A 24,967-nucleotide genomic window follows, 5' to 3' on the forward strand; every position below is an offset into this window, starting at 1 on the left:
GCTGGTCTGCCCTCGCAAAGAGCGCCCCAACCTGTGTTGGATGCATCCGTTGAGAGCACCGTCCTTCTGGACACCGCCTGTAGGGGTACCCCTTGGCTGAACCATACAGGGTTCATCCAGGGTTTCAGAGCTGCCAAACAGGCCTGATTGACCCTGAGACGCATCCGAAGAAGGCCGAGCTGCAGAACCGGGGAGGCGGAAGCCATCAGCCCTAGCATCCTCTGGAAAAACTTCAGAGGGAAATAGGCTCTGTTCCTGACTGATGCCGCGAGCTGCTGAATGGCCAGAGCACGCTCTGGAGAGACTACAGCCGTCATATGGACTGAGTCGAAAACCGCACCCAGGAACGTTATACGCTGGCTGGGGAGCAGTGAGCTCTTGGCAAAGTTGACCCTGAGACCCAGGCACTCCAAGTGGCTGAGTAACACGGATCTGTGATGCTCCTGCTCGGCTCGTGACTGGGCTAGGATGAGCCAGTCATCGAGGTAATTGAGAACCCGGATTCCCATCTGTCTCAGTGGGGAAAGCGCCGCGTTCATGCACTTGGTAAAAGTGCGAGGAGCTAGGGACAGCCCGAATGGAAGGACCGTATATTGGTAAGCCACACCCTCGAACGCGAATCTCAAGAATCGCCTGTGATGGGGGGCTATCTGGATGTGAAAGTATGCATCTTTCAGGTCCAGCGAGCAGAACCAGTCCCCGGGGCAAATGTGCGCGAGGATCTGCTTCAGCGTTAGCACCTTGAACTTCCGTCTCATGAGGGAGAGGTTCAAGAGCCTGAGATCTAAGATGGGTCTGAGACCGCCATCTTTTTTGGGAACTAGAAAATAACGGCTGTAGAACCCCGAATTGCTTTCTGAGGGGGAGACTATTTCTATAGCTCCTTTCCTCAGAAGAGACATGACTTCGACTCGGAGGACATGAGCGTCGTCCGTGTTGACTGAAGTCTGAAGCACCCCGCTGAAGCGCGGGGGCCTTCGGGCGAACTGAAGCGAGTAGCCTCGACTTATGGTTCCCAGAACCCAGCTTGACACTCCGGGGATGGCCCGCCAGGCCTCGGCCCGCGTGACAAGGGGCTGAATGGTATCGGGTGACGGGCCGCCAATCGGGGGCCCGTGCAGCGGAGAGAGTGGAAGAGGAACTTCGCTCTTTCTTAGAGAAGGAAAAATATTCATAGTGTTCGCCATAAGAATGCCGTTTTGCATGGACGCAGCACTGGGCCCAGTTAGCACAACACTGAACATATCTCCCACGCCCGGAGCTGAACGAGGCGGAGGGGGGGTGGAACGAAAGAGCTTTTGGGGTGGTCCGGCCGTGGCGAGACTTTGCCCCATCCTCTTCCTTCCTGAAAAATCAGGAGGGCTTAGGAGGCGTCGGGTCCAGCGTAATTTTAGGCCGGGGTCCCTGACGTTGCCTCGGGAAGGAGTGCCTACGATGGCGCTGTTCCTTGGGTGGTGCTGCCTGAGAGGTAGAGGGGGCAGGTTTGTTCTGCTGAGCCGAAGGGCCCTCTTAGTTTTCCAACCCACAGCCGTGGGGGGACAGAGGTGAGCCGCCACTGCTTCGTCCAGGGGCGGTAGATGCTCGTAACCTTTCTCTTCCGAGCCATCCACAGAGGTGAGAGCTGAATAATGTGTAGTACGTAGGCGGGCAGAATACGGGGCGCGCCACGACTTCGTCAGCTCATCGTTAACCTCTGGGAAAAACGGTGCGGCGCATTGATGAGGGGCCTGGCGGGAGCCGGGCAGGAACCACTCGTCGAGCCTGCTCCGTGATGGCTCCTCTGGCGGAGCCCATTCGAGGTCCAAAACCTCTACTGCTTTCGAGAGGATGCGGAAGAGCTTGGCATCCATACCCGGCTTGCAGTCAATGGGTTCCAGCGAGGGAAGGCGGGCGGGGTCAGAATCACCTGCCCAACCTTCGGTTTCAGAGGCCGCGAGAGACATGGAGCATCAAGCGGCTCGTCCTCAGAACCGCCAAAAGAGACGAGGTCGCTCGCATCTGCCGAGGGACGCAGCTCAGGGCGGGAGAACAGGACGGGGGACTGCTCTCTCGGGGGAGAGGGTGAGGCACGCGGGGAAGCCGGTGTGACGTCATCCAACTCCGTGCGCTGGGCTGCTCTGCCCCGCTGTCTCTTCCTAGCCGGCTCGCGGGAGGAAGAAGATGGGAGGCGGCCGGAAGCGGGCGGCGCTTCTTCGTCGGCGAGCTCAGCAGTCCGCTGCGGGAGCCTCTTCGACGGTGGCGAGAGCTTCTTTCCAGGCGAGCTTCTTCCAGGCGGCGAAGGCTTCAGCCGGAGATCAGCGAGGAGTGATGTGAAGTCGTCGCTGAAGGAGAGAGAACTGAAATCCTATGGCGAAACGCCCGCTTATATAGCCCTAAACCCCGCCCATTTCGGCGGGAATATTCGCACGCTCTGTCGCCATAGGCCGCGCAGCTATGCCGCGCCGTCATTGGTTCAACAACTTGTCTATGAGTGAACCAATGATGATGCAGTTACACTGCGTTATTGAAAAAGGCTTCAGTAATGGGGGAAAAAGGAGACCTTTCCCCATACGCAGTACGAGTGAAGTATCGAAAGGGAACTCCAAATTTGCTATGGACACATTTCAGATTGTCCTCTAATGGTGTGCCAAATTTCACAACTTTCCTGCAAGCGGTTCTATGGGCTTCCATAGACTCCCAGAGCAGAAGAAGAAGAATAATCAAAAAGAACGCCAACGGATACAATAGGTGCCTACGCACCTTCGGTGCTTGGCCCCTAATTAACCCTTTAAGACCGGATGGAGCTTTGGCGCTCCCATTTGCGTGTCTCTCTTTAAGAGCCAATAAAAATTTAATCCATATAGGTAGCACAAAAATTCTTTTTGCATACAAAACCAGAGACTTTAAACTTTCAGATCAAGCCTCCAACATGTTTCTGTTGTGTTGTTTTCATCCTCTGAGTCTGAGTAATATGCATTTACAACAAAAATAGCACAGCCGCTAACTGAATACAAATATGTATATTTCACATGCTCATAACTTCATGAAAAATGCACAGATCATAGAAAATTGAAAATTGTTAATACACATCAATATTTAAAGCAGATTCTCACGATTAAAATGAACCCAAAATCAACATAATATATTGCGAGGATCACAAGATATTACTCACGGAATGATTTAACATACATGGCTAAAAACATGCCTCTCATCTTTCCGGGATGCAGTGTGTATCCAATGTTCCCGGACCCATCCATGTTTGTTTTCCAATGTGGAATAACACTAAATAGATATTATTTCAAAGCTTAGAATATCATCTTTTTAATGCATATAAACATTTTGAAAAACTCCTAACGAGTGCTGAGAAGTGCCTCTAAACCGTAGTTTACCGCCCGTGATATATGAATACGGTTTTGTCTATCAACATGAAATCCATAACTTCTTACCGACATGGTCTGAAGAGGATAAGATTCGATTTTGGTGAAAAATGGACCAACCTTCTAGGAGTAGTTTGAAAAAGTATGTTTTTAACGAAAATCAAACTGGCGGACAGGAAGTTTGGCTGACTGTGGCAAAATTGGCATTAATGTTCTCAGCATAACCCACGGAATCTATTAAGACCATTCTCATTACAATAGGCCACATTTATATAAAGCTATTAGCATTTTTTAAAAATGTTATTACAACGTTTAACCACAAGGTCTCAAAACCATTTGAGAACCTTCAGAGTATTGTGCCGATGACACATACTGAGTTTCGTAATGGTACACCAATGCATTCATATAATATAGCATTTTATGTCATAATACTGAATTTTAATTAATGGCAATTTCATGTTTTGATCAATTATAGTGCCACCAAGAATCACAATCCTACCACTTTTTTTTATGTGTCCTCAGAGTGAGCCCATACATGTGTGTTAAATTTGGTGAAAGTATCTTTTCATTTTGGCCTTATAAACATTTATATGTATGAGAACAAAAAAAATTACCCATGGATAACTTTGTTTTGATTTTTGACATTTGGGTATTAACATTTAGTTAACCAACTAAGGTTCCGAGTTTCCTATGGTGGTTTAGTTTTGATCGGAGTAACGGTTTTCGAAGATATTCACAAAAGTTTAAGCATAAAGTACAGCATTTTAGCACAAAATTCAAAATGGCTGACACCCAAAATGGCTGATATGGGAAAATTTGATATCATTCGACTCAGCATGATGCCCCGAATCTGATGAGACCACTTTTATGTTTTCTGGACAAACCACACACAAATGTGGTTCAGGCAACGCGTGCATTGATTATCTTCACTTCATGTAGGCTATAACAAAGCCAAATATAAAACACAACCCTGCCTCTTCGTTTTTATTTAAAAAATGTGAAACTTATTAATGTGTGGTTCAGGCAATATGTGCTTATGTACTCTGATTATCTTAACTGTATGTAGCCTACATGTACCTATAATAAAATGAAATTAGACAAAACAACCTTCTTTTTGTTAAAAGTCAGTTTTAATCAATAATAACCATTATAAAAATATAAGTATAAAGTATGAGAAGCTATACAATAAGAAATAAAGACAAGCAAAACAATTCAGTCAAACGTACAGCGCACCAAGTACAACGGTAAAGTTAAATAAATATGTAAAGTTATGAAACTTCACTTTGCCCTCAGCCAAAACGATTTGCCTGGGAACAAATTATAAATTCATGAGACCAAAGATTGCCCGTTATACACAAGATGAATGATATCTCATTTTTAACCACTACAGAGACATCTGTGACAGCGGCGAATGTCGGAAGGACTTACGTAGCGCTCAGTGAAAACGAGGCATAAATATGATAAAGCGTTGCGGAGATATAGCCTTGAGTCCAATTTGGGGTGCTCTGTTAAATTAATTTGCGTGTTATTCAAGAACGGTTGGGTTAATCAAAAAGCTTTTAATAACTTTTTGCCAGCATGGTCTGAAGATGATCTGATTTGATTTTTATGAAAAATCAAATCAAATTTTTATGAAAATCAAATGAGGCGTCTAGGACAAGTTAGGAAAAGTAGTTTTTTTGCAAGATTCAAACACGGACAAATGATCATGATGCAAAAAAAAAAAGAAAAAGTAGGTTTTTTGCAAAATTCAAAATTCGGACAAATGATCATGACGCAAAATTCTTTAAAAATTTACATTCTTTATACTGTGGTAAATTAGAAAAAACATCTTAGGACAGAAACATTTTTGCTTGCATGTCAATTTCTATTTAACAGTTTGCTTGTTATTAGACTTTAAAAGGCTAAGTTTATTTGTATAGCGCGTTTCACACACGCTGGTGATTTTTTTTACTTTCGCTTTCTCTGGCAGCGCTAAATCAAACATAGCCTGAATGTCTTGCCCCTGCTGAAGATAAAACTCGCTCTTCAGACCTTTTACAACAAGTGTCAGTTGCTTGTAACATCAGGAGATAACAAGAAGATATTATTAAAGAGAAATGGTCTCTTTCCTACTCGTGGTCTCATTCCTACTCTCCCACACCCCTCTAAAACGCAGAGCAGTCTATATGATGCATCTTTTTGTTAAATAATATTTAACTTTCTAATTATTTAGGTTACCATTATTTACTGATATTTATTTCATAGTAGGGCTGGGCGATATATCGCATGCGATTCTCACGCGCATTTCGTCAGTAAAGCCAACAGATTTTGCTGTGGTACTGAAATTGGTACCGAGAACCGTAAAATGTTTATGGTATTGGTACAGACTACTGGAATTTTGGTACCGTGACAACACTAGTTACAGGTGTTTTCATGTTTGTTTTTTTTAAAGTTACAGCGCCACCTAGTGTCCAATAGATGTTTTTTATTTATTTATTTATTTATTTATTTATTTATTTTATCATGACCAAAATCCTAGGACTAGTTCGCAAAAGTAGGTTTTTCACATAATCATGAATATTTAATGAACGATTTTTGATTGACAACAATGGTTCTTGAGGCAAAGTTGTTCAGAATGTGGAGATCTATCAAATGATGCATTTTGTGTGTATGTGTGAAACATGTACAGAGCCGTAAAACTCATTAGTGCCATCTAGTGGCCAATTTCTTTCAAAATTCTTACAGGCCTCTAGGACCAGGAGTTGAACATGCCTACCTAGTTTTGTTCTGATTGACCTCCGTTAACCTTGTCTAATAGGTGCTCAAATTTCATTTGCTGATGGCCATGTTTATGAGATACTCCAATGTCCTCATAGACTATCATGGCACCTTGGACAAAGACACTGCATACCAATTTTCAAGTCAGTCGGACTAACTGTCAGGTGGTTATAGCTGTTTTCATGTTTTTTGTTTTTTTTTTCCCTGTAATAGCGCCACCTTTTTATCGTGACCAAAGATGGAGCCCTTACATATCTCATTCCGCTCGCCCCTTAGTGACCGTAAAGCAAAATTTCTACTTTTTTTTTTGATAATTATTGATATTCAGACTCTAGAGAATATTTCTGAACTGGTTTGGTTCAGATTGGGCGAAAAACCTAGAACCAGTTTGCAAAATCCAAAATGGCAGAAATGAAATCGCCTTGTTCGTCTTGAGCCAAGGATTACAATGATTGAGTCTAGGACAACCAGTCTATGACTTATGAGCCATTTCACACTTTTGATCGCTGTAGCGTCACCTATTGACTGATTTGGACGAGTCCAGGTATCTGAGTAGCTTCCAATACTACTACCATCTGACAAAGTTTCAAGTTTCTAGGCCTTACGATTTTGGCTGCCCAATCAGTTTTAGGGAGGAAGAAAAATAATAAAAATCCTTACAATTGCAATAGGGTTTCAGCACTAATGAATGTTTTTCTCCAAAACACATTGGCGACAATTATTGGCACCATTTTATTCAATACTTTTTTCCATCTCCTTTTGCCAAGATAACAGCTCTGAGTCTTCACCTATAATGCCTGATGAGTTTGGAAAGCACCTGACAAGAGATTTGGAACTTAAGTACTGCCCTGATAGTGGAAATGGGGATTTTTAATGCTTTAGCTATTTTCTTACAGCCACTTTCTATTTTGTGAAGCTCAACAATCTTTTGCTGCACATCAGAACTATATTCTTTGGTTTTACTCATTGTAATGAATGATTAAGGGAATTTGGCCTTTGTGTTTCCTCATGTTTAGACTCCTGGCTGGACATTTTCATGTTAATGATCTCCTGGTATGCTAAAAAAATGTAAATATGAATGGGAATATACTTCAGAGATATTTTACTCATAAAAAATTCTAGGGGTGCCAGTAATTGTGGTCAACATGTTTTGGAGGAAAACATTTATTCCCCCCCCCCACACACTTTCAATTCTTTTACTTCAATGAAAGGTTAGATTTTTGCTAATTTTATTAAAGATCAAAAGGATAAACAATGGACATTATTTTACAGTCATCTTTGATCATATTCAATCATATTTATCAAGGGTACAATACAATACAATGTTTATTTATATAGCACATTTAAAACAACCGAAGTCGACCAAAGTGCTGCAGACTATGCAAAACAGAACAGTCAACAAGGTCACAAACAAAAAGACACAATCTATGAAAAACAAACACTGTAGAATGGATGAGGTTCACTAAAATAAAGGATCATTGCACAGCAAGTCACGAAATATTAAATGCCAGGGGTAAGAAATAAGTTTTAAGAGTAGACTTAAAAATAGATAGAGATGAGGCAGCTCGAATATGAATTGGGAGACTATTCCACAACTTGGGGCCAACAACAGAAAAAGCACGATCACCTCTGTTTTTGAGACGTGCCCTGGGAACTTGCAATAAACCAGAATCGGCCGATCTGAGTGCTCTTGACTGAGTGTATGGATGTAACAAATCAGATGGGTACTGTGGAGCCTAATTATGAGGAGATTTATAGACAAACAATAACACTTTTAAATCAATTCTATATTTGACTTGCAGCCAATGCACAGAAGTCAAAACTGGTGTAATAGACACGTTTACGCTTCCCACAAAGAAGCCGAGCCGCTGCATTCTGAGCCAACTGCAGATGAGAAACACGTGACTGAGGAGCACCGATATATAATGAGTTGCAGTAATCCAATTTAGATGTTACAAAAGCTTGCATAACCATTTTAAGCTTCTTTAGAGACAAAAATGGCTTTACCTTCGTCAGAAGATGATGATAAAATTAAGAGACTTTGCTTCATTAACACTCAAAGGTCGGCTGGTTGCGCCGGCGATACCACCTTGCTTTTTTTCTTATCAATATGAAAGAGACTCAAAATACTCCGTCAATTTTGCACATACAATTAAGAGTAATACACCATTTTAATCTGTGAAATATCATCTTTTATTTGTGTACACTCAGAGTAAAAACAAAATGTTGTGCTTTTTGCAAAATAAAGAAAACAAACATGATGCACAAGCCGCAGTCTCTCTCTGAACGAAGTCCAATCTGATAGTTCTCAGAAAATGGACTGTAACTTAGTGAATACTAATCACAAAAAAATGAGACTTATGTCTAAAGAAATGTTTAAATGTCAGGTTTTAAATTGTGGAAGTCAAATCGAAAACAAAAATTCTGTTTATGTAATCTGTATGAAAAGAGACACATCAGACGCCCGTGAGTCAGCTCATTATCCGTTAATTCGGCCCTGCCCACGGAGCAAGCGCTATTCAGACGCAAATTCTGAGGCAATACATGTATACATCGTCGCAATTGTGTATTTATTATCTTCAAAAGTGTCAAAATATCTGCATGTTATAGCCATGGTTAGCAATCTCTGGAAGCCTCTGTTAGTTCTTGGAATGTCACATGGTATGCCTGTTCTTCACTGAGTCATGGACTAAATGTGCACAGAGCGCCCTCCGGCTGCAAGTATGAATTGAAAACACAGTATCCAGTGCTCATAGTGATGACAATAAATATTGAATAAATATTTCTCCTCTGTATAGAAAATTGACAAACATATGAGAATCCATCAATATTTCTCCAAATGTGCATGCTTTTAATCTAAAAGCCCTGATGGATGTTGTTTTGTCAAAGGTAATGACTTTTTTCATCACGGAAATACATTATATATTAAAGTATATTAAAATAGAAAACCATTATTTGGTACTGTAATTTAAACTATAATAGGCCTATACAAAATTTTCTTCACATGTGCAATAATATATGCATGCATGAGATCACAAAAATCATGTTTTTTGTCAAGAGTGGACGTTATATTAACATTAATACTTTTATCAGCATATTCACAGAGGTTTTTTTTACATAGCCTACCTGACTGAAAGGGCTCATTATGCGTATCCATGCATACTGTGTTTCTTGACAAATAGTGTCTTACAAAATTTAAATCAATATATTGTTTTATATGAACAAGTAGGCAGGATAATTTTACATCATTTTAAAGTGAAATACCCAGATACCAATACCCAGAAGTCTTGTGAACACATGTATAATATTAGCTTTGTGGCCTTATTTTTCCTGTGACTTAAGTTTTTTGTTTTTAACCATGCATAAACGTTATTCCTTCAAAAATACAAACATGTACATGTTGCTCACATATTATGGTAGCCAAGTTCAGTATAATGACACTTTTTCCTTTTTCCAACTGAAAAAGCACAAATGTCAGGGCATGTCAAAACTTCTCCAGGGCCCCAAAAATCCTCAGACCCCAGAGGGTTAAGCCATAATTTTTTCAAGGTTTAAGACAGACACCATCTCAGCCAGCCATTTCTGAAAACATGGGGGAGCAGTGGTTTTCTAATCCCTGAATATAATTCTCTTGGCCCCAACCATGCCCAAAATTAATGCCAGCTGCAAATAATAAGGTAAAGAGGACACTGTGTCAGAATAGCCAAAGATGGCCAATTCCATTTTAGGAGGAAGGTTCCCTCTGCACCCTGACATCGATCACACAAAGGAGACACAGCTGGGTAGATCTTATGGAGTTTGGTTTTGGAATAGTGCAGTCTGTGTACAATTTTAATCTGAATTAATTGAAGTCTTGTGTTGATAGAACAGCTATTTATTCTCTTCAAGATTTCAGACCAGAGGTTGACAGATAAGTTGACACCAGCCTCCTTTTCCCAGGCTACCCTAAGATAATCAGAAGATGTATTCAACTGCGAAGAGAACAGGGAAACAAATAGTGAAACCATATGCCTAGAGTCCGGTGCTCTTCGCACTAGGTTATAAAAACAGTGCTCTTCCTGCTGAATCCTATAGTCCGAGAAAGCCTGCCGAACATAATGCCGAATCTGCAAGTAATGAAAAAAATGAGAATGAGAAAGATGAAATCTACTAAGATGGTGATCAAAGGAGGAAAAGTGACTGTCTGTGTACAGCTCGTTAAATGTAGAAAGACCTTTATTATTCCACATTTGGAAGATTCTATCACTCAAAGCAGGTATAAAATTATGATTCTCACATATGGGCGAATAAAGAGAGGGCTATGTGATACCAAGAAATTTCTTAATTAGGGGCCAAGGACAGAATGTAATAACTTTTGAACCATAAGGGCTAGAAACAAAATTCCTCTGTCCTCTGATTCCTTGGCTCATGACGATTCTCATTCGAATGCACCCTACGTCATTTTCCGTCATGACAGTCTGACATTTAAATGTTTCTTTAGACATAAGTCTAATTTTTTTGTGATTAGTATTCACTAAGTTACAGTCCATTTTCTGAGAACTATCAGATTGGACTTCGTTCAGAGAGAGACTGCGTCTCGTGCATCATGTTTGTTTTCTTTATTTTGCAAAAAACATTTTGTTTTTACTCTTAGTGTACACAAATAAAAGATGATATTACACAGATTAAAATGGTGTATTACTCTTAATTGTATTTGCAAAATTGACAGAGTATTTTGAGTCCCTTTCATACTGATAAGAAAAAAAGCAAGGTGGTATCGTCGGCGCGACCAGCCGACCTTTGAGTGTTAATGAAGCAAAGTCTCTTAATTTTATCATCATCATCTTCTGATGAAGGTAAAGCCATTTTTGTCTCTAAAGAAGCTTAAAATGGTTATGCATGCTTTTGTAACATCTAAATTGGATTACTGCAACTCATTGTATATCGGTGCTCCTCAGTCATGTGTTTCTCATCTGCAGTTGGCTCAGAATGCAGCGGCTCGGCTTCTTTGTGGGAAGCGTAAACGTGTCTATTACACCAGTTTTGACTTCTTTGCATTGGCTGCAAGTCAAATATAGAATTGATTTAAAAATGTTATTGTTTGTCTATAAATCTCCTCATAATTAGGCTTACTTTTTCGAACTGCTCCTAGACCGATACTCCGATTATCACCAAAATTGAACCAGATCATCTTCAGACCATGACTGCAAAAATATCTCAAAAGATAAATTCGATGAAGAGCTCGCAAAATCAGACTTAAGGCTATATCTCCAAAACGATTTATTGTATTCTGACCAAACTTCGTACATGTCATCACAAGCATGACTTGAGGCAACATGCAGTGTTTCGGCGCAGTGCCGCCTACTGGTCTGGAGATACGAAAAATGGCTATTTATGCTAATAACTTCTGAATGGTTTGTCCATAAATCATAAATGTGGTCACGTCAGATTCAGGGCATCATTCCGAGTTGAATAACCATTATTACCATATCAGCCATTTTGGCCGTCGGCCATTTTGAATTTTGTGTCAAAATGCTGTATTTCCTGAACGCATTAGCATATCACAAAACTCGGTATGGGTCATCAGCACAATGCCCTGAACGAGCCTGGGAAGTTTCTAATCAGCGCCACCTACTGTTTTTTCATATGCTTATAACTTTTGATCTAGTTTACTTATTTTCATGGGAGTCATATCCTTAACGAGTATCATTGTTACCTCACTCTGACCATGCCACATCAATTTGGTCACAGCACCACCTATTGGTCAAAAGTGATGAACCAGTAAACCTTTATAATTGACTGTATATATCATTGTTCAGCTCTTTTACCTACAGTGATCTTAATAGGTCTTTAATTGCTCACTGTTGCAGCTGATCTAATGCTCCCAGCCTTGTTGGCTGGCTTGTTGTGCCGCTTTTTGCTTGGCCCCGTAATTGCTGCTTGCAGCTATATTTTGTTTTAATATCCTTAAAAGAGCTATGCACTACAAAATTTTTAGTAATGTTCTTTAAAGGAGCACTCAAATTGGATAATAGTAAAGCAGGGAGAGAACTCTTATTTACAGAAAGAGATTCCATGTGAATCCAGCTAGGGATATCCACTGCACTCTGATCAAAACAGGGTGAGCCATAATTCCAATACATCAAAGCCTTTACGTTCGCTGCCCAATAATAATGTTGGAAAAACTGGCATTGCCAATCCACCTAGTGCTTAAGATTTTTCTAAATGTACCTTAGAGATACGATGTGCCTTAAAACCCCAAATAAAAGAAAAAATTATAGAGTCTAGATTTTTAAAAAAAGTTTTTGTGAGATAAATAGGCAAATTCTGAAACAAATATAAAAACCTCAGAAGGGCCACCATTTTTATAGCATTAATACGGCCAATCAACGATAATGGTAAGATTCTCCATTTTTCAATGGTGGATTTACGGCTCTTTATTGCAGCCATAAAATTAAGCTTAAATATGTCTTTTGGATCTTGGAATTACCAATCCTAAATAAGTAAAATGATCTCAAACAATTTTAAAAGGGAGGGACTCTAAAAAAATTATTAGGAAAATTACTGCTAAGAGGAACAAAAATTCTTTTCTTCCAGTTAAATTGAATACCCGGAAAAAGAACCAAAATGACTTATCAAATCCATTAAGGGGGGTAAAGAATCAGCAGCATCATTTAAAAATAAAAGTAAATCATCTGCATATAAAGAGAGTCTGGTCTCTACAGACCCAATTGTAATGCCACTAATAGAAGAATGGTGCCAAATGCTTATGGCCTGGAGTAAGAAGTTCTGAATCAATATCATGTACACAGTGGTCATTTGAGCCAAACAAAATAAATTCAGTTTTACTCTCATTGAGGCTTAAAGGTGCCCTAGAACTTTTTTTTAAAAGATGTAATATAAGTCTAAGGTATCCCCTGAATGTGTCTGTGAAGTTTCGGCTTAAAATACACCGTAGATTTTTTTAAATTCATTTCTTTAACTGCCTATTTTGGGGCATAATTAGAAATGAGCCGATTCAGGGTGTGTGGCCCTTTAAATCCCGTGCTCCACACCCCAAGAGCTCGCGCTTGCTTGAAACAACATAAAAAAAGTTCAAACAGCTAATATAACCCTCAAAATGGATCTTTACAAAGTGTTCGTCATGCAGCATGTCTAATCGCGTAAGTACAGTGTTTATTTTGATGTTTACATTGATTCTGAATGAGTTTGAGGCTATGCTCCGTGGCTAACAGCTAATGCTACACTGTTGGAGAGATTTATAAAGAATGAAGTTGTGTTTATGCATTATACAGACTGCAAGTGTTTAATAATGAAAATAGCGACGGCTCTTGTCTCCATGAATACAGTAAGAAACGATGGTAACTTTAACCACATTTAACAGTACATTAACAACATGCTAACGAAACATTTAGAAAGACAATTTACAAATATCACTAAAATGTTATGTTATCATGGATCATGTCAGTTATGCTTCATCTGCCATTTTTTGCTATTGTCCTTGCTTGCTTACCTAGTCTGTTGATTCATCTGTGCACATCCAGACGTTCTGCCCTTGTCTAATGCCTTTCATCCAGACGTTAATACTGGCTGCCCTTGTGTAATGCCTCAATCATGGGCTGGCATATGTAAATATTGGGGGCGAACACCCCGACTGTTACGTAACAGTCTGTGTTATGTTGAGATTCGCCTGTTCTCCAGAGGTCTTTTAAACAAATGAGATTTATATAAGAAGGAGGAAACAATGGAGTTTGAGACTCACTGTATGTCTTTTCCATGTACTGAACTCTTGTTATTTAACTATGCCGAGGTAAATTCAATTTTTGAATGTAGGGCACCTTTAAGAACTTACTTGCAAGCCAAAGTTTTAGTTTGTCTAGGCCAGGGATTCCCAAAGTGTGGTGCGCGCACCCCCGGGGTACGCGAGCTGCCACCAGGGGGTGCGCGAGAGGAAAAATGTAATGACGGTCTGTTTTTTTAAGTGGGATTTTTCCATACAATAAAAAAAAACATGAACAGTAAACATTGCCTTTGTAAATGTGCCTTTTATTTTAAATAAAAAACTATAATTTATTAGTTTTTGATAGAAACGTAGAATAAGACAGCTTCTGTCGTCTTCTACGCACTGCTCTTCTTTTACGCACTGCAGGCTAGGCTATATGCGTGCCAACTTGTTTCATTCATTGCTGCAATGTTTCTTTTACGCGGCTGAAAATAACCATGCTTTCTGTTACTGGCTACGTTTACATGGACAGCAGTAATCTAATTACTGACCTTATTCTGAATAAGACAATATTATGATTGTGTTCTCATGAGTTGCTTTTAGAATATTCCATTCATGTTCCCATTTTACATGTTATAGAACATAGATCGATTAATGGCAAACATCATTACGTCCCCACAGCACGCCGTCCGACGTTCTCTACAGAATTTCATGTATCATCACCACACAGTTCGTGCCATATACAGTTTTGGGTGTTTTTAATCTTACGAAAGCTTCAAGTGCAGTTACTTATTTGACATGCAATACGTGCAAATATATATACGGAGCCCGCACATGACATGCAAGAATAAATAAATAAATAAATTGTGTGCATGATTTACTAATTCGTTCTCTCAATTTATACATAGAGGGAACAAATTAGTAAATCGTTCGCACGATTTAGCCCAGGCTACTATTTATTTTCTCTCTCATGTGTGGGGCTCTGTAAATAGACAACGGTGGATACAAATTCTCCAGCAACAGGCCTACTGTACTTTAATTCGGCAACTTTTATTAATGCCACCGCGACAAACTCAGCGGTACTGGATGAGAGATGAGGTGAGAGGAATTTGATTTGTGGCTTCTTGCTTGACGCTTGCTCTCTTGTTTGCCGTCAAAACGTTTGACCACTGCCATGTGTGTATTATGTGTCCTGTGGCAAAATGTGGTGAAAACTCCCACATGACGTTAATAGTGTGATTAAGGTGTGTACATGTGTATAATGCACTCCAATAATGCGACTAAAATAGGAATACTCCACCTGTCTTAATTCGATTTGTGTTTACTTCGAGTATGACTTTAGTCGGATTAAGGTAATAAAACATTGCTTTTTACATGGTCCTTTCTTAATCAGAGTATTGTCTTAATCGTATTAATATCGGATTACTGCTGTCCATGTAAACGTAGTCACTGAGCCTGTGTCTGTCACTCGTCCTCTTAAAAGTGGAAGCTTGTGCGTAGCTTTGTTGCATTATATTGAAACTATGTTGATGTTGTTATTGTCTTGCGTGTTCTGGTTATTTGCGCATGATTAAACATGAGTCTTTATATGGTGATAAAACAAAGCTTTGTTGTGTTTTTTTTTTTCTTTTTTTTTTTGAAGTGGGGATTGGGGGTGCGCCAACCCGGTTGGGACATAGAAAGGTGTGAGCAGGAAAAAAAGTTTGGGAACCCCTGGTCTAGGCAATCTAAAATAGGCTTTAAAGCGTGTTAATTATAACGCTTCAAAGGGATATAAATTTGTGTCGGCAGCATACAGATGGATGAAAAGAGACACCATACTTATTAAAGATAAGGCTACCAACAATTTTGTCCACATCTGTAAGTAAACTAACTACATTTTTTAAAGTTATCTAACTCAAAGATTAAGTTAGTTGAACTTAAAAATTTTTTTGTACTACTTAAAGTAATTATCAAAGAGACAATCACTTTATATTGGCATACATGCCCATCCTTGACCTAACCGCAGGCTCTGCTCTTCACCACAGTGGTAACCCTATAAAACTCCAACATAACAGAAACTCCTGTAAATCCCAACATAACAGAACATTAAACACTAACACCTCTCTCCCCATATTAATCTTGTTCAATGACGCAAAATAACACTTAATTTCAACATTTATTTTCCTTATACAGTCTAACTCAAAGCATGCTAGGAAATAGAAGTCTGCTGCAAATCAGTCAGTTTCACGTGCGGTTCATAAAAACAGTGTTTCCTGCGTCTCAGAGTGCTCATTAATGAGAAGAAACTTGTTTCTCTTACACCAAAGAATTTATGGGCCCTGTTTTAACGACCTAAGTGCACGTTCTGAAGCACATGGCACAGTTGCACTTAGGGCATGTCCAAATCCACTTTTGCTAGTTTAACAACGGAAAAAATGGTGCATGGTCCAAAAAGCTTGTACCTAGTCTCTTAATGAGTCATGGGTGTTTTTTGGGTGTAATGTGCAATAAACCAATCAGAGTGTCGTCTCCCATTCCTTTTAAAAGCCAGGGGTCTCATTTATAAAGCGTCCGTACGCACAAAACGGGGCTGGAAGCGTGCGTACGCCAGTTCCCGCGCAAAGGTTGTGATCTATAAAAACAAACTTGACGGGAGAATGTGCGCACCTTTAAGCAAACTTTGAGCCGTGCGTACGCACATTCTGGAGACAAAAGTGATATGAATTGAGATAGTAGATGTGCTACTTTCGATCACTTTTCCAGTGACACGCTGTTTTATGACAGCGAGGAGCGCTGGGAGCACAATAATTCCTCTTTAAACTAAACTGCAGATGTTATGACAAAATATTTTTTTTGACGATCAGTGATGCACACTTAACTTCGATATTATGGAAGACACTGCTGGATTCGGTGGTCGAACGGTCCGTTGTCCAGTTTGAATAGGTCCAATGATATCTTACTGTACAACCACAGCTGCAGGAGGTGTTGATGTCGTGTAGGATCTTCAAACAATTACCATTTGAAGGATATAATTTGAGGAAAACGGTAAGATTTGCATGTTTTCTTTTTAAAATCCTTTGTCAGTGACACGCCGAGTCAGACAATTGTATTTACACTGCAATAAATAAGTAGGCCAATCTGTTTCCACTAAAAATAGCCTATAAACTTCCTAAAAGATATGTTCACCTCATCAGCAAAACTGCATAAATTTGATTTGAATTGTTTAAAACTATTCAAATACTATTTGGCCAGTGGAAATGAATGAATCAACTCTATTCTAAAACCTTTATCTGAAGTATTTTATACAATTTTGTTTACAATTTTGGATACTGGATGATCTTTATCAATATAATGTGTGGCACAAATGGCATTTATAGTCCATATCTAATATTTTCCAATGTCTTGTACCTTTGACGGTGTTAACCATGGTGTCACGTGGTTGGGAACGTGTATGGAAATGATATGCAGATGAGGTTATGCATAGTAAAACTAGGCGTCGTAAGCTCCATATATGGTGATTTCGGGGAGGAGACAGGGTGGAGATGCACGTACGCACAATCTTCCGCTGACTGGGATTTATAAAGGGATTTGTGCGCAGGTTCTGGCGTACGCATGGTTTTATAAATCAGATTTTTTATGTGCGTACGCAGAATCTAGCTTTTGCGCGTACGTACACTTTTAGTAGGGATCCTACGCACAGTTTTATAAATGAGACCCCAGGTGATTAATTTTAAAGACTTTAACTTTAAATAAAAAAAAAAATAAAAAAAGCTGCACCATTGACTTTAGACCAGGTTTTTGTTGGTCAATAGCGCAGTAGTTTTCAGTTGCCTCAAAATGGCAACGTGCCAACAATGTGCCTGAACACATCTTGTTTTCAGACTAGCACGCCCATGGGCGAACTGATGGGTGTGAGTGCATTTGCTATTTAAACAACGTGGGTGTTGGACATGAAAATTATAACTGCATTGGGCTTCATTATGTAAGGCACTATGAAATTGTTTTTATTAGGGCCTGAGCACCGATGGTGTGAGGACCCTATTGGAATTGCTCCGTTTATTAGGGCCAAAGCCCAAGGGGCTGAAGGCCCTATTGTTTTCTTTAGGATTATTATTATTATTATTAGGGCCAAAGCCCAAGGGGCTGAAGGCCCTATTGTTTTCTTTAGGATTATTATTAGGGCCAAAGCCCTGTAAGGGGCTGAAGGCCCTTTTGTTTTCTTTAGGATTATTAGGGCCAAAGCCCTGTAAGGGGCTGAAGGCCCTTTTGTTTTCTTTAGGATTATTAGGGCCAAAGCCCAAGGGGCTGAAGGCCCTATTGTTTTCTTTAGGATTATTATTAGGGCCAAAGCCCTGTAAGGGGCTGAAGGCCCTTTTGTTTTCTTTAGGATTATTAGGGCCAAAGCCCAAGGGGCTGAAGGCCCTATTGTTTTCTTTAGGATTATTATTAGGGCCCGAGCACCGATGGTGTGAGGACCCTATTGGAATTGCTCCGTTTATTATTAGGGCCCGAGCACCGATGGTGTGAGGACCCTATTGGAATTGCTCCGTTTATTATTATTATTATTAGGGCCCGAGCACCGATGGTGTGAGGACCCTATTGGAATTGCTCCGTTTATTAGGGCCCGAGCACCGATGGTGTGAGGACCCTATTGGAATTGCTCCGTTTATTATTATTAGGGCCCGAGCACCGATGGTGTGAGGACCCTATTGGAATTGCTCCGTTTATTATTATTATTATTATTATTATTATTAGGGCCCGAGCACTGATGGTGTGAGGACCCTATTGGAATTGCTCCGTTTATTATTAGGGCCAAAGCCCAAGGGGCTGAAGGCCCTATTGTTTTCTTTAGGATTATTATTAGGGCCCAAGCGAATTAAGCGCGCAGGGCCCTCTTGTTCTTCTAATCTAAGGATTATTATTATTTTTTTTTTTTTATTTTTTTTTTTTCCGTCTTCCGGGGCTTTTTGGGGGCCTTAACATGCTCAAAAACTCTTGAAAATTGGCACACACATTGGAATCCGCGGCCATTAGGACGCCGGAGAGGCTGGTACCCGGGCGTGGCAGGGGGGCTCGACAGCGCCCCCTTGAAAAAAGTCAGAAAATTTGGTCCATATATTGAACAAACTTGCACGTATTAGTATGAAACTCGGTACACATATAGACCTCATCGGGCCGAACAACTTTCGTGCTCTAAGTTAAACGCCACGCAAACAGGAAGTCAGCTATTAAGGGTTGTTTGAAAAACGCATGCTCTGGAATTTGATATACTCCTCCTAGACGATTAATCCGATCGCCACCAAACTCGGTCAGCATGAAGTCAAGACATTGATGATTAAAAATTGCCAGGGGATTTTTGATATCTCGAACGGTTTGGCCGTGGCGAGGCAACGAATTTATGGCGAGAAAAAGGAAACAGGAAATGTGTTATAACGTCTGCATACATATATTGATCTTTATGAAACTTCACGAGTGTGTTGCTTGTAGTAGTCCGATCACATGGATGTGACTATTGTGAGTCAAAGTTATAGCGCCACCAACTGGCAGCAGGAAGTGTATCACTTTTTGAATTGCTTTGAGATCACCCTCTTATTTTTACCTGATTTGCTTCAAACTTCATCAGTGTAATGTCAATACACAGCAGATGTAGACATATGACAGGATTTTTGATATTTGAAATATTGTTGCCATGGCAACAGGTCAAACTGTAATAATATTCTTGAGTGTTTTTTAGGCTCTTAACATGCTTCAAATTGCATGAAACTCGACACACACATCAATATTGTCAACCAGTAGACATGGACAAAGCCATAGAAATGGGTCTGGTGGAGGGGCTCAGTAGCGCCACCTTTTGACAAAAGTGGGGGGGTTAGTTTTTCCTACAGTCACCAAACTCGGTACACATATTGTTCTCATCAAGCCGGACAATTTTCTAATTTACATTCATTAGCTCCGACCAACAGGAAGTCAGCTATTTTGGTTTGAATGTTAATTTTTTGAAAAAACAGGCTATGAATTTTATACTACTGCTCCTACAGGGTTTATCCAATTTACACCAAGCTTTTTTTAACTTGTTGCTAACACATTGAAGTTGTTTAATTGCAAACGGATTTTGGATATCTCAAACGGTTTGGCCGTGGCGAGGCAACGAATTTATGGCAAGAAAAGGGAAACAAAGTGTTATAACTTCTGCATACATTAATTGATTTTGATGAAACTTCGGCTTAGTCTTCGTTGTACAAGGCTGATCACATGGATGTGACTATTGTGATTCAAAGTCATAGCGCCACCAACTGGAAGCAGAAAATGTGTCACTTTCAGCATACATTGAGATCACCCTCTTATTTTTACCTGATTTGCTTCAAAATTCATCAGAATAATGTTAAAACTTGGCACATGTAATCCTTTGAAAATGGGCAGGGAGGAGGGGCTCTATAGCGGCACCTTGTAGTGCAGTAAATGTGGAGTGAATTTGACATAGTCCTTTGATGTTTAACCGTTTTAAGTGCCTATTGCCCGCTGTGCACAGTTGCCCTGAAGCCACCGGGGTGGCGGTGCCACCGGGCTTGGGCCCGCCATCGCTGCTCGCAGCTATATTTATTTTTATTTTTTTTTTCTATGTTTTGTGGGTTTTTGGGGCCCTTAACATGCTCAAAAACTCTTGAAATTTTGTACACGGGTCAGAACCCGCGGCCATTACAGCCGGACAGAAGCTGGTACCCGGGCGTGGCAGGGGGGCTCGACAGCGCCCCCTTGAATTGGGCCCGAAAACTTGGTCCATATATCAAACACGCTTGCACATATAAGTCTAAAACTCGGTACACATATAGACCTCATCGGGCCGAACAACTTTCGTACTCAAAGTTATACGTCACCTCAACAGGAAGTCAGCTATTATGGGTTGTTTGAAAAACGCATGCTCTGGAATTTGATATACTCCTCCTAGGCAATTAATCCGATCACCACCAAACTCGGTCAGCATGAAGTCAAGACATTGATGATGAAAAATTGCCAGCAGATTTTTGATATCTCGAACGGTTTGGCCGTGGCGAGGCAACGAATTTATGGCGAGAAAAGAGAAACAGGAAGTGTGTTATAACTTCTGCATACATTGATTGATGTTTATGAAACTTCAGCGGTGTGTTCGTTATAGGAGTCTGATCACATGGATGTGACTATTGTGAGTCAAAGTTATAGCGCCACCAACTGGCAGCAAGAAGTGTGTCACTTTCAAAATGCATTGATTTCACTCTGTTATGTTTACCTGATTTGCTTCAAACTTCATCAGTGTAATGTCAATACACAGCAGATGTAGACCTGTGACAGGATTCTTGATATTTTAAATATTGTTGCCATGGCAACACATCAAACTTTAATAATATTCTTGAGTGTTTTTGAGGCTCTTAACATCCTTCAAATTGCATGAAACTCGATACACACATCAATATTGTCAACCAGTAGACATGGACAAAGCCATAGAAATGGGCGTGGTGGAGGGGCTCAGTAGCGCCACCTTTTGACAAAAGTGGGGGGGTTAGTTTTTCCTACAGTCACCAAACTCGGTACACATATTGTCCTCATCAAGCCGGACAATTTTCTAATTTACATTCATTAGCTCCAACCAACGGGAAGTCAGCTATTTTGGTTTGAATGTTAATTTTTTGAAAAAACAGGCTTTGAATTTAATACTACTACTCCAACAGGGTTTATACAATTTACACCAAACTTTTTTTACTTGGTGATAATACATTGAAGTTGTTTAATTGCAAACGGATTTTGGATATCTCAAATGGTTTGGCCGTGGCGAGGCAACGAATTAATAGCAAGAAAAGGGAAACAAAGAGTTATAACTTCTGCATACATTAATTGATTTTGATGAATCTTCGGCTGTGTCTTCGTTCTACAAGGCTGATCACATAGATGTGACTATTGTGAGTCAAAGTTATAGCGCCACCAACTGGCAGCAGGAAATGTGTTACTTTCAGCATGCTTTGAGATCACCATCTTATGTTTACCCTATTTGCTTCAAACTTCATTTAAATAATGTCAAAACATATCAGATGTAGACCTTTGAAAAGAATTGTGATATCTCAAACACAGTTGCCTTGGCAACGCATCAAACTTTTATATTGGTTTTGAATGCTTTTGAGACTCTTAGCATGCTTCAAATTGTTTGAAACTCCACACACACATCAGGATTGTTAGCCAGTAGACATGGGCAAAGCCTTAGAAACGGGCAGGGAGGAGGGGCTCTATAGCGCTACCTTGTAGTGCAGTAAATGTGGAGTGAATTTGACAGTCCTTTTATGGTTAACTGTTTTAAATGCCCATTGCCCGCCATGCACAGTTGCCCTGAAGCCACAGGGGTGGCGGTGCCACCGGGCTTTGGCCCGTCATCGCTGCTCGCAGCTATATTTATTATTATTATTATTATTATTATTATTATTATTAGGGCCCGAGCACCGATGGTGTGAGGACCCTATTGGAATTGCTCCGTTTATTATTAGGGCCCGAGCACCGATGGTGTGAGGACCCTATTGGAATTGCTCCGTTTATTATTATTATTAGGGCCCGAGCACCGATGGTGTGAGGACCCTATTGGAATTGCTCCGTTTATTATTAGGGCCCGAGCACCGATGGTGTGAGGACCCTATTGGAATTGCTCCGTTTATTATTATTATTAGGGCCCGAGCACCGATGGTGTGAGGACCCTATTGGAATTGCTCCGTTTATTAGGGCCCAAGCGAAAATTCGCGCAGGGCCCTCTTGTTTTTCTAAGGATTATTATTATTTTTTTTTATTTTTTTTTATTTTTTTTTTTTTTATTTTTTTTCCGTCTTCCGGGGCTTTTTGGGGGCCTTAACATGCTCAAAAACTCTTGAAAATTGGCACACACATTGGAATCCGCGGCCAACAGGGCCGGGCAGAAGCTGGTACCCGGGCGTGGCAGGGGGGCTCAACAGCGCCCCCTTGAAAAAGGTCTGAAAATTTGGTCCATATATTAAACACGCTTGCACGTATTAGTCTGAAACTCGGTACACATATAGACCTCATCGGGCCGAACAACTTTCGTGCTCTAAGTTAAACGTCACGCCAACAGGAAGTCAGCTATTAAGGGTTGTTTGAAAAACGCATGCTCTGGAATTTGATATACTCCTCCTAGACGATTAATCCGATCGCCACCAAACTCGGTCAGCATGAAGTCAAGACACTGATGATTAAAAATTGCCAGGGGATTTTTGATATCTCGAACGGTTTGTCCGTGGCGAGGCAACGAATTTATGGCGAGAAAAAGGAAACAGGAAATGTGTTATAACGTCTGCATACATATATTGATCTTTATGAAACTTCACAAGTGTGTTCGTTATAGGAGTCTGATCACATGTATGTGACTATTGTGAGTCAAAGTTATAGCGCCACCAACTGGCAGCAGGAAGTGTATCACTTTTTGAAATGTTTTGAGATCACCCTCTTATTTTTACCTGATTTGCTTCAAACTTCATCAGTGTAATGTCAATACACAGCAGATGTAGACCTATGACAGGATTTTTGATATTTGAAATATTGTTGCCATGGCAACAGGTCAAACTGTAATAATATTCTTGAGTGTTTTTGAGGCTCTTAACATGCTTCAAATTGCATGAAACTCGACACACACATCAATATTGTCAACCAGTAGACATGGACAAAGCCATAGAAATGGGCGTGGTGGAGGGGCTCAGTAGCGCCACCTTTTGACAAAAGTGGGGGGGTTTGTTTTTCCTACAGTCACCAAACTTGGTACACATATTGTTCTCATCAAGCCGGACAATTTTCTAATTTACATTCATTAGCTCCGACCAACAGGAAGTCAGCTATTTTGGTTTGAATGTTAATTTTTTGAAAAAACAGGCTATGAATTTTATACTACTACTCCTACAGGGTTTATCCAATTTACACCAAGCTTTTTTTAACTTGTTGCTAACACATTGAAGTTGTTTAATTGCAAACGGATTTTGGATATCTCAAACGGTTTGGCCGTGGCGAGGCAACGAATTTATGGCAAGAAAAGGGAAACAAAGTGTTATAACTTCTGCATACATTAATTGATTTTGATGAAACTTCGGCTTAGTCTTCGTTGTACAAGGCTGATCACATGGATGTGACTATTGTGATTCAAAGTCATAGCGCCACCAACTGGAAGCAGAAAATGTGTCACTTTCAGCATACATTGAGATCACCCTCTTATTTTTACCTGATTTGCTTCAAAATTCATCAGAATAATGTTAAAACTTGGCACATGTAATCCTTTGAAAATGGGCAGGGAGGAGGGGCTCTATAGTGGCACCTTGTAGTGCAGTAAATGTGGAGTGAATTTGACATAGTCCTTTGATGTTTAACCGTTTTAAGTGCCTATTGCCCGCTGTGCACAGTTGCCCTGAAGCCACCGGGGTGGCGGTGCCACCGGGCTTGGGCCCGCCATCGCTGCTCGCAGCTATATTTATTATTATTATTATTATTATTATTATTATTATTATTAGGGCCCGAGCACCGATGGTGTGAGGACCCTATTGGAATTGCTCCGTTTCTTTTTATTATTCTTCTTCTCCAAAGTAAATCGCTTTTTTAAGGGCCTAAACGTGCTCGAAAACTCATGAAACTTTGCACACGCGTCAGAAGTGGTGAAAATTTACGTCTGTTATGGGTTTCGGAATTGGGCGTGGCAAAATGGCTCGATAGCGCCATCTAACGTACAGCCCCGCTCGCTACATTTCACTAGGGGTTTGAAATTCGGTACACAAATTTATCAGGCCAGTACCTACAAAAAATTCTCTTGGAGCGAAATCCGAAAGTGAACAGGAAGTCAGATATTTTAAATTAAATCACCGTTTTTTGCATTTTCAAGACTTTGTACTTTAACGAACTCCTCCTAGAGCTTTAATCAGATCAATGTCATATTTGGTCAGTCTAATCTAAAGGCCTTTGTGACGTTAAATTGCGAAGATCTAGAGTTTTCACTGAAGGGCGTGTCCGTGGCAGCATGACAAAGTCTGATGTTTCGCCATGAAAAAGGAAGTTGTTGTAACTCAGACAAACAATGTCCGATCTGTCCCAAACTTCACATGTTTTATTAGAGTCCTGACCTGAAGACATCTTCATGACAATATTCAGTTACAGTCATAGCGCC

At 40.4% G+C, this 24,967-nt stretch overlaps 1 protein-coding gene across 4 annotated transcripts in view; it reads left to right on the forward strand.

The window, feature by feature from the left end:
* The window catches only part of LOC125264263 (transcription factor 25-like), a 71,821-nt gene that overhangs the window by 22,069 nt on the left and 24,785 nt on the right, over positions 1 to 24,967 (forward strand). The gene's annotated exons all lie outside the window — the stretch shown is intronic.

This window comes from Megalobrama amblycephala, linkage group LG3, assembly GCF_018812025.1.
Source record: "Megalobrama amblycephala isolate DHTTF-2021 linkage group LG3, ASM1881202v1, whole genome shotgun sequence".
NCBI lineage: Eukaryota > Metazoa > Chordata > Actinopteri > Cypriniformes > Xenocyprididae > Megalobrama > Megalobrama amblycephala.